The following is a 19732-nucleotide window of genomic DNA, read 5'->3' on the forward strand; positions in this document are numbered from 1 at the left end:
CCTCACTTGCCACCCAAACAAAGATACTAGATATACTACAGGCTAAAGGTTGAACCACAGCCACAGCACAGCTTTAGGCGCACACAAAGACGAAGTGTGTAGCAGAAGACAGCTACGCACCTGCTTGAAAACGAGAAGCGAGCATATATGCAAGTATGTGTATATATATGTGTATGTGCCGTTGTATGTGTTCTGACTGCTTTGGTATTATCAGTAATGGAAATTCGTTGAATAAAGAACCTATGCAAATAACAGCATCAGCAACGGCATCAGCACCGACAACAAACAGCAAGTGCTGCTTGAGTTAGGTGAAAGCGACAACAACAGCAATAAGGATAACTTGAGATGAATTTTCGTAGAAATTTTGATTGAAATTTGCGTTGTCAAAAAGGTAAAATGTTATAATGTAGGTAAAACAGTCATTTTGTGAAGCACTCTTCAAGGCGCGTCAACCTACACTCATGTAGGCTACACATTTTACGCACACAGATACATTTTGCTGCGCACCTTTGTGCGTACGTGTCAGCTCAGATTGTGTGATAGATTGTGCGGCGCAAGCGAGTTGACGGCTGATTTGCCGTTTTCGTGCTTATATTATTGTAATTCTATTTTTATTGTTGTTGCTCAAGCGCAGCATTTTCTTTGGCACTGTCAGTTCCTCACTTATATAGAAGTATGGTATGCGGGCGTTATTTTTGCCCAAAAGTGCGACGCAGTTCGCTCGCTATCTGCCTTGTGCGCTGATGACTTTGACATTCTTGCTAAAATTATCCGACCATTAATCGATTGATTGCGTGAATAACTGAGTACATAACGGTTTTTGCATATGTGTTCATGAGACCTACTAGTATAACGGTTTGGTTAAGTGATTGTGTGCGTGTGGTGCAGGTAGTTATATGTGTGGTATGAGTGTACTATATTTATGTGTGTATGTGTTACCAACTCAGCACGATTTTCACAACTTTTTGCTGTTGTTGTTCTACGGCTGCTTTTGACTTTTTGCTTGTACATATGCTTTGGAAATGCTTGAGTGACAGCTTGAATTGCTTTTATTTGCAACTCTGACAGGCTTGGAAATTTATTTTAATACATACTTTCGAGTGCATAAGCGTATATGAAGCCAAATTGCAAATGAGAAAAAGGTTTTTAATCGGTTTTTGAAATAATATTTGTCTACAAAAAATATGTAAGATTATTAACTGTGGAACCATAAAAGATAAAGCATAAATGGGATGTCTGTGACTTCTTCTTTATATAATTTATATAAATAATTTCTGAAGTCGCTTCCGTTGGGTACAACTGAGTCTCTGTTAAGAAAAAAATATAACAGTTTAACAAATCTTAAAGCATCTTCCACTGAATACTATATCTTAAAGATTTGATTAAAGTCAAGACTGTCTTTATAGTTCTGAATGGTTCTTCCTTTATTATAGTTAACCTTCTCTTCAGTTACAGCTTGCATAACTTAAAATATGTTACATCTAATTTCATAAGCAATATCTCTGAAAATTAGTTCATAATTTTAAATAGCTTAGTGTTCCACAAGTTCAATTATGGTTTCATTTGCAGAATAATATCATTTCAACTGAGAATTTTTTTTTATTTTTTGTGCTAACTCATTAACTTTCTATTAATAAGTTGTAAATATACCCAATTCGTTAACTATGATATTGCACTATAGCCCACTTTATGTCTTACTAATAGTATTCCTTTATAAAAAATGTGATTTATACAATAGCTAAGGAGACTTAAAATCAATTATGAGTAGACCATATTACCACATTGAATATATATTTTTCACACAATATTCAACGATTTATCAGGTGGAGTTATCAAAGAAAAGAATTAGACTTAGAAAAAGAAGAAAAAAAAAAATTTATGGACGAAAAATATTCAACTGGCAATCAGCCAAGCCCTTGTCATTTATATATTTTTTCAATTTAAAGAGAGCTTATTGTAAATTTGAAATTTGAATGTTATATTATACATTTTTAAATAGCGAGTGCTCTTTTTTATTATCACTAAAATTACACAAAAAAAACTATATTAAAAGAGAAATTATATCGAATATTCGTAATAATATGCATATTCCAACAAAAAAAATATAGAAATTTTCAGTCATTGAATTTTTCAAAAATTTCTGAGAATATGTTCATACCAATTGAACACAACTATTATTTCCTTTAATTCATTATAATTTAGCGTAATAAATATTATACAGAAACTGTCTTGAAATGAAGTATGAAAATAACTGAAGTGTATTAGTCCATAGACTTTGAGATATCAAAGCGCGCCTTGAAGTATGCTACACAACAGAATGTTAGATATTATTGTGAAGACAAAATAAACAAATAAAGGCAAGCAACAGCTAGAATTTCAAGCGCAGGAAGAATTCAATACGCCCGAATGAATTTCATACACTTGTTAAGCACATCACGTCTTTTAATTGATATTGTAAAAGGTATATGTGTGTGTACTCAAGCATTGAAATGGCGTGTAGAGGAGAGTAGGTAGAGAAACAACAACAGCTGACAGAAATATTACAGCAAGCAATTCCTTTAAAAAATATTCTCAAATTGTATAGATTGAGCAAAATATATATCGAGGTTGTAAGAATGTATGTGTGCCTTCATGAAATCACAAGGTATGCAACAGCCATGACCATTCGTTTGTTCCCATTTAGTAGCGCATTTGTTTTAGCCTCAGCTGCCAACTGCCAAGCATCAATGTAATTGTAATTGTAAATACACACGCACACATGCATACACACATACACACGTACACATATACAAGTACGATATATTGTTGGTGTTTGATGTCTGCTGGCAATGTATCGACAATACCATTTACAACAGCGCGCTGAGCTAGCGGCATGCATATACATCGCTACATGTATTTTTGCTGTTTTTGTTGCCAACGATGTTGTCGATGCTTCATTTAATATTAACTTGCAATCATTTCTAGCGAATGGCGAACAAGTGAGCAGCTAGCGCACAGAAGCGACGAAAACGAAATGAAATGAAAATGTGAAAAGCGTTGAAATGATGATGGCGACGAAGTGAAGCACAGGTGCCGTGGGGGGAGAGATAAGTAGTGAAGACTTGCCTGCATGTGTATATGTGTATGTGAAAGTAGACAGTATTGGATGTGTTATTGACGCTGACGCGGCGGCGAGGCGACGATGAATCGATTGTATGCACGAATGCATCCACACATACTCACACACCTACACCCAGCTTATGCGCCATAACATATGCAACACATTAAGTACAACTCTTTCGTGTTGTTGCATACTTATAAGCGTCTGTTCGACAATGTAACTGCGTGCTATACAGTTTTGTCAGCATCTATATGTATGTGGCTTTCTTTAGTCATATTCATACATAAACTCACATGTATGTATAGTATGTACAAAACAGCGCCAGTAGGTTTGTGTGCTTTCAATTGGAAAATCGTGCCGCATGCACTGCTACCATTCTCCAACTCATGCTTTTAGCTGTAGTTGTCGCGCCACTCATGTGCTGATGTACGAGAGCACGGAAAATTATATTTAGCAGGCAGTCTAGTGCCTTAGCGCCGTAAAGTATGCACACTCGGAATTAATTGAGTATTAAATTGTGTGAAGCTGCTGGAGAGGCATTACGGCTTGCATGTTGACAGCGTGCCTCATTTGCAGCAATGTGAATTATTTAATAACGGGTAAAATATGTAGCTCGCTCATACGAGAAATTAGTACATGAGTGATATATGTGCTTGGGCCAAAAGCAATTAAAGTGATCATGTTTTTATATATTTATAATCGACCTTAAGATTTCATCTATTGATATTATTTTTATTTTCCTTTAAGCAATTAAATGCTCTGGGTGAAATCATGAATCAACAATTTAAAGAAGTATTGGTCCGTTTCAACGCATTTTTGGCATACAGACATACCATTGTCAGAGATGATTTTCCCTAAATTGCAATTATATATCTTACACCTTGACCAAGATTTTCAATCAAAAGTCAGCTTTAGGTACTGGCGTCCAAATATTCGGTACCTAAGGACTTGAACAGTTTTGGCTGAATTTGTTGGGTTTTATGGTCATAAGGTTTTTGTTCTAAGGAACTCGCATTCCAAGTTTCATCAGGGTATCTTAATTTTCACTGAGATTTTATTTTGCATGGACGGACCGACAGACAGACAGTAACCCGAATTTCAACTTTTCTCGCCAACCTTATTATTTATTTGTATATATATACATAACAACTATGTCGTACGTACAACCGATAGGTGAATCAAATAATTATATTCTATAGCATCAGTTTGCAAGAATATAAAACTATGCAGTGTATTTGGGACCCAAGGAAGTTATTTTATCCCGTGAAAGAAAATATCTTCCTTTCGTGAAAGAATTTTTTTTTTGAAAAGTTAAAAACAAATAACTTGGTTACTTGAATTTTTCACATAAATTTTGAGAGTACGTGGAAAACGTCTGTATATGAAAGTTCTAAATCTTTTCATAGCCTACAACTTTGTCATAACTCTTTCCCACAGAATGCTTAGTTTCTCCGGAAATCGATATAACCCGGTTTTTACTCTTTAAAATTTTAGCACCACTCTCTCCTACCAAATTACGTACTCAGATCGCTAGGAAAATTATATTATGTATCTTTAATTTTTGTAATTTTATCTGACTATTCTAATAGATTTCATACTAAAATATCAATTTTTCCAAAATTAGACACCTTGGTCTAACCTTTCAACTCGATTCCCTTAGCTTAGAATTTTACTTAATGCTACAAAAATTATGTTAAGCTGTAATTGCTCGTCAAAGCATTGATTTGATAAAAATTAAACTACTAATTCATAAATATTTTTCTTATTATTTTAAAATTTGTGTATAATAATATATTAAATAAAGATAATTTATAAACATTTTTATTATTTTACAATTTTTATATAATTAAAATATTATTTAATTTATCTTTATTTAAACAATTTAAATACATTTTTTTTATTTTTTTTTTTTAATTATTTTAAAATTTTTATTTATTTTATCTTCAACTGTGTAAGCTGATAATGCATTTCTATACTTTAATAACGAAATGCGTACAAGTTCTCTCACTTTCTGCTAAGTAACGCTATATACCTACATATACATATAGCATCACATGTAAACACTCTATGTTAATTACAGAATAAAGTGCATGTTGGTAAACAGCAAAGAGCAACAGAAGTAATGTGATTGCGCAGCTGATTTCTGACTTTTCGCTCAGCTGTTAACACGGTTATGGTAGGACTAGAGGCAATGAAGACGAAGAGAAGTCATTCAAAGTTCACTGCTAAACTACTACGCTGTTGGCAGCTGGAAGGATATTTATTAATACAGTGGCCACCAAATCCTTTAAATTGAAAACATGCTCGATATGTATGGATGTATATGAAAAAATTTAGATTTAAAATAAAATGTGCTATAACTTGCCGTTAAAAGGCACATTTCTGCATAAATATACCATGTAATATTATAATATTTTAAGCACTTACCGCACTTTATTTTACTTCGTTTCGCATTTCCTGTTATAAATTGATACACTTCCCTACTTTAAACTATTTTCCCTATTTCTAACACTATATTTACATTAACATAACACATAATGCACAACCACCAGCAGAGCTTGCGTCGACGCAACTCAATAACACTTTATTTTGCCTCCTACTATTTGCACTCACTAATTTTCACTTTCATTTTTACTACACATATGTATAACAACGCCCGATCACTTTTTTTACTTTAAAACGATTAAATTCACGAACTTCAACCTAATACTACTAAAAACTCCTTAATTGCGGCGTTAATTCCTAAACTATTTTCACTTTTCACGGAGCTGCTGCAAATGCCACCTACGCGAACGCGTTATAAGGACAGTACTGTGGAAATTAAGAACGACCAATCACAAGCAAGCTTCTAATTTTGATTGGATATCATGATTGTGACAAACAGATGGCGCGCATATTATTAATGCACATTAAATATCTAATACACAGATGTTATTATATTTGTTTATTAAGAGCTAAAACATTTAAAGTTGGATAATATTTCGCTGATAAAAATAATTTTTAATTATCCAATAACAATTTTAGATATATAAAATTGAAATTTTTCTCTTTTAAGTTTGCTGTGATCCTTTTTCAATGAGATGATCAACAGATGGTGCAATTTCCTATAGTTCAATGTCAAGCAGAGTGTGATTTAGACTATAAAATGAGGTAAGTGCTGTTCAAATATGCTAAAATTTAACAAAAAAATTTTATTAAATTTCGACGTAGGCCTTGCTCCAAGCAATTGTGTGTATATACATATGTATGAACGTGTATACATTTGCATAGCTATGCATATATGTAACTACATGCGCTTGCAAAAGTTTAATAGTTGCGCAGCCACTGGATGTCTGTAAGATCCTTCTAACTGCCAATAGATGTCGTTGGTATTCTCAAGAGCGAATATCACCTGTTGCCTCCTACTATTTGCAATCGCCATTGTTTATAGTTCCTTTTAGCTAAGATTCGTGTAGGTGGAAGAGCATTAGCAGAGTTCGCAGCTTATCAATAACAACAACATATTCTCTCATAATTGTGGCTGAGAGCGCTTGCACATTTTTAAAGCTGCGCAGTCACATTATTGCTATTACTATCACTATTGATTAACATTTTCTGTTAGACTATCGTGTTTAGCATGGCCAATTAACATTTTGGATAATGATTACATGATAAAACAGTACTGACCATGATACTAGGAAATTAAAAAAAATAAATAAAATAAAAAAATAAATAAAATAAAATAAAAATAAAATAAAATAAAATAAAATAAAATAAAATAAAATAAAATAAAATAAAATAAAATAAAATAAAATAAAATAAAATAAAATAAAATAAAATAAAATAAAATAAAATAAAATAAAATAAAATAAAATAAAATAAAATAAAATAAAATAAAATAAAATAAAATAAAATAAAATAAAATAAAATAAAATAAAATAAAATAAAATAAAATAAAATAAAATAAAATAAAATAAATTAAATTAAACAAAATAAAATTCGGGTGTAATTAAATTAAATAAAAAAAAAATAATAAAAAATAAAAAAATAAAATAAAATAAAATTAATTTAAATTAAGCAGTAAACAAAATAGTATAATTCGACAACTTTTTCCTTTCTTTTCCATTTTTTTGTTTTTTTTTTTTTTATTTAACTAAGGTTTGCTGAAACGGTTGTTAAATATTCTCAGCGCCGGATTTTCAAACATCTATACACACCACCACTTTATAATTAAACTTGAATGCACTGCGGATTACTTTTCACCGGAAAGTAATATGCAAATCTGTGCAAACACAAAATTATTTCTCAATTTTAAATAGACTTCTAAGTTCTGGTGATGGTATATATTTGATAACTGTTTGTGGCGCTAGCTGCCAGGGACACTTAGACGACAAAAAGCGTAGTTAATTAAGAGAGTGCTCAGACGAAATATAGAACTACCCTTGAACGCATTTTCGAGGGTGCAATGGTATATAGGCTTTTATTTTTTTGTGCTACAACATTTTTTCGGTTACATCAAAGCCTGAACGACATGAAACACTATTATTATTTTAATAATAAGTACAAGCAGCATTTATTTATGTGGGTAAATGTCTATATGCCTAGAGCTCACTTAAATGACAACACGTGACAGTTTTCCTGCCGTTGGCGTTTCCTTTGCTTTTCTGCGTAACTTGCTTGCTTGCGGAGTTTTCTATTTTGACTTTGAGGGTTGCTTGCCGCCACCAAATGAGTTGTTTGGCGTTGGGTTGGGCAATCAAGCGGCACATGTGAGATTCTAATTTAGTGTTTGGCACTTTTTTCTCGCTCTCTTTGATGGGCTGTCATTTGACGCAAACTTGAGTGGCATATTTATTGAGTACTCGGTAGAAGTGAAGCAAAAACAATTTTCAAAAGTATACTTTCCGCACGCTAAGTCTCGACTTCTTATTTACTTGAATAATAAATAATGAATGGGAAGAAACACAAGTGACATGAAGGTAAGCAAGCTGTGTGCGTAACGACAGAATTTTGTGGGTAAAAAGGCGTTTAGGTTAACAAAGCGGGTACTAACGCAAGTGCTACTTGTGATTGTTGATCAACATGTGGCATTTAGTGGAACTTGATTGAGAATCTCACGGCTTATGTAGGAGTATTGTTCTAGAGTTTAGCTTGTCATATGATTAGTACCACATATGTCCTGGTTTTAGTGTAATAATGAGAAAAACGGCTACCAAATCTTGTTTCGGACTATGATGATAAATGTATTTATAATATTGGTATCCATACGAAAGCTCTTAGCTTCCAAAAAAATAAAAGCTTACAACCTCTGTATGACGCAGAATTATTGCTGACTAGCTGAGTCATTCTAAGATATTATTTTAGATATTCTACTCATGTTAAGTCTTTACTTTTAACAGTATCATAGCAGAGAACATAGAAACTTGACCTGTTTGGTTGAAGTGTTCTCAGAAATCATGATCATATATATATATATATATTAAATATAATAGGAATATAATAAGATTAGATATTTTTCTATATTACCTATAAGACCGAATTAGAAAACTTAAATTTCTAAATATATGTAAGGAAAAGTGAAATTTATTTTATATATAATCTCTTGTTACGCAACGTATGAAATTAATCTTCCCTAAGTCATTGCTCTGAAGTAGTCCTACACTATTTAAAGGACCACAAAACCATATATTTGATATGGATGAAATTTTACAAAATTAATATTTTCTTGCCTAGAACATCAATTTAAATTAATAATAGTTCTATACTATTTGCTAGATCGAAATATGGTAAAAGTAGTGAAAATATGTCGACACATCTATATAAATTTTTTCATAACTCGGCTGAGAATTGCGGTTTACTTTAAAGAAATAGTAAAGAAAAGCCATAACAACTGTTTCATGCAGAAAATACAGTTCATATAGAACAATTAGTGAATCTTTGTGGCAAGCTTGGCCCTAATTTGTTGGATACAAAAGCTTTTGGTTCCGAATTGGTATGGTTATTAGTGTGGAACATATATTCTTAGTGATTTCTGAGTTGCAAACTTGAGACATATGCAAAAGAAGATGAATTCAAAAGTTACGTAATACCGAATTTAGACCCTAGTGAATTCTGAGTTAGAAACTTGAAACCTATGCTAAGGAAGACATTTTTTAAAGGCACATGTAACTCTGTCTATTACTACATAGTTTTTTGAAGAGTTAGCAAGGTTTTTGACTATGTAAAGACAGCAAAAGAAATGTCATTTAACAGGTATTTTTTAGAAAATAGTTGAAGCGTTGAAAAGCTGTACCCAATCTGTAGCCAACATTGTAACATATTTCAGGAAATATCTTTGAGTATTATCATAACTTTTCGGATTTCGCGATCTGAATGAAATCTAAGCAGTTCAAGTCTGCTGAGTTTGTTAATCGACAGACTTTTAAAATTTAGTAGATAGAGACGTGTGCTTGGAGGTAAAACTTTTTCGTTTGACGAGATATCTTCAAGAAATTTGGTAGAGATAATTGCCAAAGGCATCGCTACAATCTGTAATCTGTGATGAAACTGTTCAGATTGAGTCAGTATAGCGTATAGCAGCAGTACAAGCTGACTGATCGGTATTAAGTGCTTGTATGAAAAACTTTTTCGTTAGACGAGATATCTTAAGGAAATTTGGCACAGTTTATTTTTCAAAAGAACGATATAACCACCGACGAAATGTTGCAGATTGGTCCACTATAGCATATAGCTGCCATACAAACTGGCCTATAAAAATCAAGTGCTTGTATGGGAAACTTTTTCGTTTGGCAAGATATCTTCAGGAAATTGGGCGTGTATTATTATCTCAAGCAATATTGTAATTTTTGAAGAAATTTTTTGGATCGGATTATTATAGCATATAGCTGCCGTACAAACTGTCCGATCACAATCAAGTTGTTGTAAAGAATCTTTTCTGTTTGTGAAAATTATTTGTTTTGTTTTTGTATCTGTTACTTTCTCACCCTATGTCAAGGTATTTTCGAAGTAAAACATATTTTTATTTATTTTTTTTATATACATCTTTCCGTACGATTCTCAGAAACCTGACTTCTTAGCAATATCACATTAATTTTCGGTTCCATGCAACGAAAAGTTAATTTCTAAATATACCATTAAATAAAATCATTCATTTAATATACACATTAGGCATGAAAACAGAGATTAAACTCACATAAAACCACCCTTTGACAAACACTTAACCCCTTAACGCTTTCAACACAGCAGAAACTTGTTTGCGTTTTCCATGCAAATCAGGCAAAAGGTCACAAAGTTTATGCGCTGCGTTATATAAATGGTGAAGCTTGCGAGTTGTGTATATAAATACAGTTATGAAGTTTGTATGTAGTAGCTTGAAATTGTTGTTTTTTAATTATCGCAAAATAATGCGCACAAATAAAGCCATTGCCGATTACAAGTCTCTTACGCAGCAAACACGTTTTCCCGGCGTTAGTTAAATTTGACATAAAAAGTATATTTTATTGACAATAAACCAACACATACAAGCGTGTATATATGTGTAGCGGAATATGTAATGAAAATTTTTAATAACAACTTTACAACCCTTCAACATGCTGGAGACGACGCGTCATGGATTTTAATTTGCCAACTGTGCGGCTGGTTGAAGTTGACGCACATATTTATGTGTGTGGGTACATTACATTCGTGAATGATTGGACGCGCACCACATGGGCACGTGCGTTTGCTGCCAGCACTGGCGCTTGACGTGCGGCGCAAGTTGTGAAGTGCGGAAAAGGTGTGCAACAACAAAGCCAGCGCAGCTAAAATTTAAAAGCATTGCCGGCAAATAAGGCAAGCAAAGTGGCGGGCACACTAGATGAGTAGGATTTTCAATGAGCATATTTGCATGCAAGTATGTTTGTAAATAATATTGTTGCTGTGTGCGTGTGTGCTTGCTGTTGGTTTTCCCTGTGGTTGCCTTCCGCTGGCGCAAATGTAATTTCAAGTTCAAATTGCCATGTAGCAACTGCGTATACATAAATAGACTATAAAAAATAGAAAATATAGCATACCTGCAGGCGCACCCCTTTTTACCTTACACATTTAATTGCATGGAAGAGTTGTATTACCATTTCAAAAATTGTACCGTAGCCTTGGGGGCACGCACACATACATACAAATAGTTAAAAAATGTCTGTTTTGGCATACACAATTTTTCGGAAGTTAAAAAATGAAACTTCTAAGTGGTGTCTAACACAGCCTGGCCAAAATAACTCATGTCTGCTTTGATTTTCGTTGACGCTTGGGTTGTACACGCACAAACACATGCGCATAAGCACACATACAGCAGCAAATTAGTTAGTGTTTACCTTTTTGCATATATATGTATCCACTAAAGACAAGCCACTTCTCTTTTCTCCTTCTTCATTTGCGCGGAGAATTGATGTTTGCTTTATTAGGTGTTAAACGGCTTAAATGTTTCGCAGATTCGGGTTAACGTTAACCTACATTAGCTTAAGTGGCTGCAGCAGATTGCTTTGGGACTGAAAGCTCATTGCTTTAGCGCACATTCCTCGCTTTACGTTCTCACTGTGTGGCCCCAACTCTTTACTTTTCATTGCTGCTGTGCGCTTCTTGAGATTTCCGTCATTTACTTTCACTGCTGATTTGACTTGACAGCTGCCAAAGCGTTTTCAGTGGCAGTGGCTCATAGGCACGTCTAACTGAACTTTTAATGTTTGATTTGCCTGATGCAAACTCCTTCTTAGCTTCTACGCTTTTAATGCATATTAAATACGGTGTTGTTATAAGCCTATCAGGGGCTGCTTTTGCGTTTCACAATGCCTGCTGAGCTTACGCGCCTCCCATGCATTGCGAGCTTTGCTATTGATGTGCGTAAGGGAATTCTTGATATCTGTGAAATTAGTTTTGCATTGCGCGCTGACTTTGATGTTGATGAATATGCGTCAGTTGTGAAGTTGACATGATTTGTGATTTGCTTTTTTTTATCTGAGCTAATAATTTAAGATATTAATAACAAACTTGTACTATATTGGTGTGTGGGCTTTGAGTTTTGTATTCAGGAAAATATTCTCATATGATAGCATGAACCTCTTGAGAGAAGTTCAGCGCCTGTGCAATTTTATTTTACAAAAGATTTCTTTAAAAAATAGAAATTTTCAACTTTATCTAAGCTTTCCTAGCATACCAATTATACATAGTATAGTTATGTATTATTATTTGTTTGATGTTAATAAATTCAGAAAAATGAGAAAATTTTTGCACATATAATTTTTTTATTATAATCTGGTTGAGAATTGCAGTTGGAATTCAGTAACTGAGAGAAATACATTGGGGTATGGCTTAAACAGAAAATACGCCTTATATAGGTTATTTTTATGAACTTCATGGTTAAGTTTGATCGAAATTAGTTGATTTTAGAAGCTAAAGCTTCCGGTTTGCACGAATCTTAGACCAAAGCAGCTCCCAATAACAAACATGGGAAAGGAATAGCAGTAAAATTGACTTAATGTGAGTTAAACTTTTTGTTTTAGTTTTATAAGGCCTAATTACACTTTTTAAAATACTAAATATTTCTGGTTCAGCCCTAAAGCAGCAATGATTAAGTGAACATACACTGACCGATAATAAAGTGAAGTAATAAAGTGTTTGTATGGAAAATATTTTCATTTGATCAGATCTCGAAGAAATTTTTCAGATCGGACGACTATAGCATATAGCTGTCATACAAACTGAACAATCGGAATCAAAAGCTTGTATGGAAAACTTTTTCATTTGACGAGATATCCTGACGAAATTTGACATGGACTATTGCCTAGGACCATTACGTAATCTCCAAAGAAATTGTTCAGATCGGACGACTATAGCATATAGCTGTCATACAAACTGAACGATATGAATTAAGGGGTTATATGAAAAGCTTTTTAATTTGATGAGATATCAAGACGAAATTTTGCATGTTTATTGCCAAGGACCGGGATGCAATCTCCCATGAAATTGTTCAGATCGGATCACTATAGCATACAGCATAGTATAAATGTAAAGTATATATATAAAAAAATTACCATTCTTCATAAAAAGAAGATATTTAATGTGTCTATATATTATATCGCATATACCTCCTGATACAAATTTGTATCTTTCTCACTATAAAATAACTTTTAAGTGCCTGCATAATTGATACGCAACACTCCACATCAGCATAACGCACAGAATCATTGTGTAATTTCCATTTCTATTGCTGCTAAGAATACTGATTTTAATGCTTGCATGCGACTGCTGGCGGAGTCTATGAATAACTTAACAAGCACTGAGTAGTCAGCAGTGACTAGTTGGTAAAAGGCACATAGCCGACTGACTGCTAACTGCTTTTGCCAATTTCCATGCTTATTTGCCGTACAAAAGCACCCGGCTTGTCTACTTTTTCACATTTAATCTGCAGCGACAATACGCACTCACTTATTTATGAGCGCTACGGAGCGCGCAAGGTTATGCGGCGGCGACATAGATTGTGCAGCAGTGGCGCTAAGCTGTGTATATGTGTGTAGGTGCAGTTGTTGGTGGCGTCTTGCCAGCCAACTGCTTAACTTTAGACACAATGCGGTGCATGTGGCACGCGACTGCTTAGTGCCGCTGGGGCATACTCAGTTTTTGCGCCATATCTCTCTCTCTCTGTCTCTGTGCGCCATTTTTGCGCTTTTTGCAAAAATCTTAAAATATTTGAAAATCACAATGGGGATTTTGGCCAACGTCGTGGTAGTTAAGTGGCGTTGGCAAGCAGCAAATGCATATGGGGTGTCGCAGCAAGCATAGCTTAAGGCGCACGCAACACCAGTTAGCTCTTTTATGTTTTGTTTGTGTGTATGTGCGTGTGTGTTTGAGGTATTACAAGCATATTAGATAAGCCACTTCCGTTTGCTACAGCATGGTGAGTGCTATTTTACAACTACAGTTATGTTAAGCGCATATATTACAACTACAATGTGAGTACCTAACGTGTGTTAAGCATTGCGTGCTTAGTTGTTATTGTTATAACAGCGTTGTGTATGCATGTTTTCTTCATTTTTGTGCTTATTTTTTTCTGATATTGCTGTTTAGTGCTTATTTCGCTCCCTCATCTAACATTTCAAGCTGCCGCTTTTTATTATTTAATGGAGCACAAAATGCACTTTAGCCTCCATGAGAGTTCATCATCAAATTTGTGTGGGCGGCAGCAGTATATACTGCTTGTGTAGAGGGATAACCGGCCAAAAAGTAAAAAAAAAAGAAATGAAAAGTTAAGGGAGCGCAGTTAAGGACGTTAAACGAAAATAAAATGCTGATGTATGCGGTTACTGCTTGATGCCCCTTAGTACCTGCCAAGACAAAAAAAAAATATCAAAAAAAAAAACAACAAAAAATAAATAAGTACAAAACAATGCTTCTAACAAGCAGCAGTCCAAAGAGGCCTTTTAACGTACACTTGTAACAACGCCCTCACCACTTATTACCTTTCTAACACACACATACATTTCCAATACAAGCGCGTCCATGAACGCATCCACGAAGGTGCGCAAAATGTAGCACAGCTAGCAAATTAATAATTTATATAAGAAAATGTGCGTTAAGAGATTCACTTTTGCACATTTCCGTTTACCGCACACAGCAATCATGCCACACAGCGCTACGCTACCACCAGCCAGCCACTTTTGCCTTACAAGCCAATTTTCTCCACCATTTTTTGCTCCCATCAACTCATTTTTTATGCACCGTGTATTATTGTGTATTCCCCGCTACTGTCTCACCCGCCTTTTCTCTCTGCGCTTCTTTCACTTTCACACTCACTTTTGTGTCAGTGTCTGTTTGTGCATCCCTCTTTGTTTTTACGCCAGCAAATTGCGTAAATAATGTGCGTATTGAGCTTGTCTTTAGTTGGCTCCCAACGCTCCCAACGCTCTCAGGCATCATACAGGTTATTCGCAAGGTCATGCCATCACAGTTTTTGTTGCTTTCCCATTGCGTGTTTGTTCATCATGTCTTTACTTGCTGCCACTTTCCAAATGGGCTATACAATCTTATTAAAAGGCTGCTTAGTAGCTGGTTAAAATATACTATATACTTGCAGGCTGAAGTGGCGGGGAAGCACATTTTAGATAGGTGTGTATGTGTGTGTAACTTTCTTTTATTAGAATTTTATAACTTATTTCTTATGCTGTAAGCTAATTATTGTTAAAGTTATGCATAATTTTCTTCGATAGGATAGAGCGCCTTAATGTATACTGACATAGTCAAAATTTTATATTTATAGAAGAAATTTTTTTTTTGTAAATTATATGGAACTTGAACTCTAAAAATTATAAATCGTTATAAATCGATTTATTTTCTGTATTATTATCTATATAGTGCGCCTAAAAGTATACCAATAGAGCTGAAACTTTATATTTATAGAATTTTTTTTTTGTTTTTATTATGGACCTTTAATTTGAAAAATGATAAAACTATGATTTCGATTTATTTTCAGTATTACTATTTATTTTCGATATAGTGCGTCTGAAGGTATACTAACATAGTTGAAACCTTATACTATTTATAGAAGAAAAAAATTTTCCCAGGGAAGTTTGCTGAGAAGCTGTATGGTCTAAAAAACCGAAATACCGAAAAATACCACAAACCGAACTAAGTTCGCTTCTGAAATGTGGAAATCGGAATTTTTAGTCTGATATTTGTAAAAATTATAATACTTTTCGGTGAAAAATATTAATAAAATGAACTTATATTGAATTGAAGACCGCTAAGTTTTATAATAGGAGACATACCATCATGTGTGAGTGTTATATGGGAAGTTAATATACGTAGTATGCTTCTTTTTTCAGCAAGTGATGAGATTTTGTTAGATAATGAGACCATATGCTATGATTATTTGGTACAATTATGTATTTGGTATATGATTTATGACTTTCAGCGCATTTAAAAACAAACATTTTTTTATTTACAAAAATATGTCAATTTTCTTTATTGAAATTTGTCTACCCAAACTGACCTTGAAATGTCAATGTTTAAAATTTTGAATGCTTTTGTTCAAAAATTATTTTCGGGAAATTGTACATGAACCTTTATATATACAAATTTGTCAAGAACACAGCGCTCTACCAAAATATAAGTTTTTAAACGAAAGCAGATGTGAGCAAAAGCTAGTACCCAACGTGCTTACCCTTCAAATAAGTGGATGCTCTCATTGTCGAAGGGAGTATATGAAGCACTAAGCGCGTTGTACTTATTTATAAGACTAAGTGAGCTACGCTGGATATGTTTGTATGTTCACATTTACATACATACGTGATTTTAGCGCTATCACACAGCAGTGGCACAACTGCCAGCGCTTATTTGCCGCTGCTGATAATTCATTCAAAGCTTGTTTTCTCAACTTTCGCACTTATTTCTCCGCCCTACCAACAGCTAAATAAAGCTATGAAGGCATGATCCCCTTCCCGGCTTGTCACTACATCACCCTACTGCAGCGACTCATCTCCGTTTCCTCGCTCAAAATGATTGTAATTTATAAATTGCATTCCACGCTGTCGCTTTCCATTTAAAACTTTGATATATGAGTTGCACTGATGAAGATAGTGCCGAAGCAGCGAAAGGAGAGAAAGAAAAAAAGAACAAAGCAGCAGCAAGAAAATAGGACATGGAACCTAACAAACGCATATGCAGCAAGCAGTTGTTGACACACAAATACCAAGCTATGCGTGCACTTGTAGATAATCAAATGCATGAACGTATGCCACACACACACAAATAATAGGTCATGTTATCTTTTAGCTCAAGGACTGCGTAAGCATGTGTGTTCTTTACATTTTTTTTTTATTTTTTATATAGAACATATAGTCAAATAGCATGTGCGCATACTTTGATATGGGATATTTAGCTGCGTTAGGCAACACGCACAGCCATCCGGTTCGAAGCATCGCAAATGCCAACGCTTGTTGCTACAGCTATACGAAAGCTAACTGCGCTTTTAGCTGCAGCGCTGACAGATAAATAAAACGCTCACCGAGGCAACGCTGTGTGACAACTAAATGGAGGATGTGTTGGAATTTTTGCATTTAATAATTTTCAACAGTGAACAAGGGTTGCCAAGCAGCGACAGGATATAAATATGGATACCAATTTTGTATGATAAGAAAAAAAAACAAAAATATAGTAACTGTGGTTCCACCGAAGTTATAAAACCCCTCACACATGCAAAAGTTGTTAACAAAAGAACTGAATTTTGAATGATCAGTTTGTATGGCAGCTACATATATGCTAATGTGGTTCGATCTGAACAGATTCTTCGGAGATTATAGCCTTATTTTAGGCTATCACCAATACCACTTTTCGAGAAGATAACTTTTCAAGTGAAATATTTTTCCATACAAGAATTTCATTTGGACCGATCAGTTTGTATGGCAGCTATATGCTAAGGTAGACCGATCTGAAAAAATTTTACGAAGTGTATAGCGTTGTTTTAGGGAATAACTCTTGCCAATTCTCGGGTAAATATCTCGTTAAATGAGAAAGTTTTCCATATAAGCACTTGATTCTGATACTTCAGTTTGTATGGCAGCTATATGCTAAAGTGACTCAATCTGAAAAATTTCTTCGCAGATTGCAATAAGCCGTACCAAATTTCTTGAAGATAAATCGTCAAATAAGAAAGTTATCCATACAAGCACTTGAATCTGATACTTCAGTTTGTATGGCAGCTAAATGATATAGTGGTCCGATATCGGCCGTTCCAACACATAAGCTGTTTCTTGATGAAAGAAGGACAGGTACAAGATTTTATAGCGCTATCTCAAAAACTGAGGGTTTAGTTCGCATGTATATGTACAGACATAACCTCATTTTCTTCGAACACTTTGCAAAGTGTTTATAGAGGCTTAAATTTAGCACAAAATGGGCTAAAAATAATAGCAACTTATCAAAAAAATTCCAAAATTCACAGAAAAAATAATAATCGTTTTTAAGAAGCATACTTCAGGGCTAATATAAGCAAAAATTTTTATTCCAAAACAACAAACCACTAACACACTATCCTAAATACATACCTACCATACCTTACAGAGTAAGTACGTCAAAGTAGTCACATAAAAAAGGCAAATAAACCTTCACAGCCACACGCGCAACACAAATACCAACAACAAAGCACAACAAATACAGGCGACACACACACAACCCATTCACATATGAGCATAAATATCTACTACAATCCACTCGTCGATCTTCCATTTTACGCTAAAAAATATGCGACAGCTTATCCACCATGCCACTCAGGCACTCATCAGTGCTCATGGCGCTCTCAGCATTGTATGCGCTTGCTCTTCCTGTTTATTTGTTGCCCGTAGGATATGCGCTTAAGTACTTTTAATTTACTTATTATTTGTAAACAAAAGCTTTTTGAAGTGCTTGCTTTTAAGATGAAGCTGAATTGAAACGACTTTTTACCAAACAAAAGAGGCAAAAAATGTTGCCAGACTAACAGAAAGTATGACAGAAGAAATGAACGGCTGCAATAATGTCGCAAAGCAACTGATTACATGTGTGTGTGTCTATACCCGCATTGTGGCTGAATGGAGTTGAATGAGTTGTTGAAGTGCTGATGAGTGGCGCGTATGAATGATAGGAGGAAAAATTAAATCAAATGCAGTCAAGTCTAATGTTGACAATTATGACAATGATTATATATTAAGCTAAAGGGTGGCAAGTGGAGATTATATAATTTACTTGTTTAGAGAAAGAGATTATTTGATTCAAGAGTGGGTTTAAATGAGCTTAGCATGCTTTTGTGCTGCGAAAACTCGAAATATTTTTCAGTGATTTGCGCTGTTAGTTAGCGCATATTGAGATTCTCATTACTTTGAGACAGGAGTCAGTATTACGAGTAATGTTGTGCTATAATAAATGTATGTAAAGAGATAGATAGTTATTATATACACCGTTATATATTAATATATAATATATTATTAAGAAGAGGCCCTGTATCTGTTAAACTTGAGCTTGAGTGTATTGTATAAGTAAATGATTGGCCTGATTATTTGTGAGAGTTACTTAGGAACTTTGAGGTTTATCAGAAAGTTATATGTAGGCTTCGGTATACTACTGTAAGTTAAGCGGTTTGGAGAAGGGTATATATTTGATAAAGATAATTTTTTTTCGAAAAATATTTTGATTGCCAGTGCTAAAAAAAGTTAGGTTAGGTTAGGTTTGGTTTGATGGCTGATCTAAGATCGCACGTAGACTGCTATATGTAGTCCTTTGTGAAGAAATATAAAAGAACAACTCCTGTGTTCGAACTACCCAAACGCGGGTTTAAAGAAGGAAGCGTTGAGTTATTTCCCCCTCATCTTCTTCCATACAGCTTCTGCAGATGACGTCTGGCAAGATTTCAAAACTTACAACATGGAGCAATTGTCTTTTAAAAGCCCCACAAGTAGGAAGAGGCTAGCCTTACTGAGTGCAAAAAAGATTGAAAATAGTAAAAAGTGAGGAAAAACGAAAAAAGCTTTGATTTTTTTTTATATACATTTTGAGGTTATGCGAAAAAGGTAGTAATACAAAAATTGTAGAACTTGTTAATAGCTACAACTTTGCCGTATAACATTTTTGTATAGTGCTCTTAGTTTTGCCGGA

At 34.2% G+C, this 19732-nt stretch overlaps 1 protein-coding gene across 14 annotated transcripts in view; it reads right to left on the minus strand.

The window, feature by feature from the left end:
- Positions 1–19732, minus strand: part of LOC126763544 (CUGBP Elav-like family member 4) — a 955905-nt gene that overhangs the window by 340264 nt on the left and 595909 nt on the right. The window contains exons 1-2 of one of the 14 annotated variants that reach the window (XM_050481144.1): positions 5714–5872; positions 5528–5611 (exon numbers count right to left, since the gene is read on the minus strand). The exons of the other annotated variants lie outside the window; for them this stretch is intronic. The gene's annotated coding sequence lies outside the window, so the exon portion shown is untranslated. Of the gene's footprint in view, positions 1–5527; positions 5612–5713; positions 5873–19732 lie in introns of those variants that run through there. 14 annotated transcript variants of the gene reach the window in all.

This window comes from Bactrocera neohumeralis, chromosome 6 (assembly GCF_024586455.1).
Source record: "Bactrocera neohumeralis isolate Rockhampton chromosome 6, APGP_CSIRO_Bneo_wtdbg2-racon-allhic-juicebox.fasta_v2, whole genome shotgun sequence".
NCBI lineage: Eukaryota > Metazoa > Arthropoda > Insecta > Diptera > Tephritidae > Bactrocera > Bactrocera neohumeralis.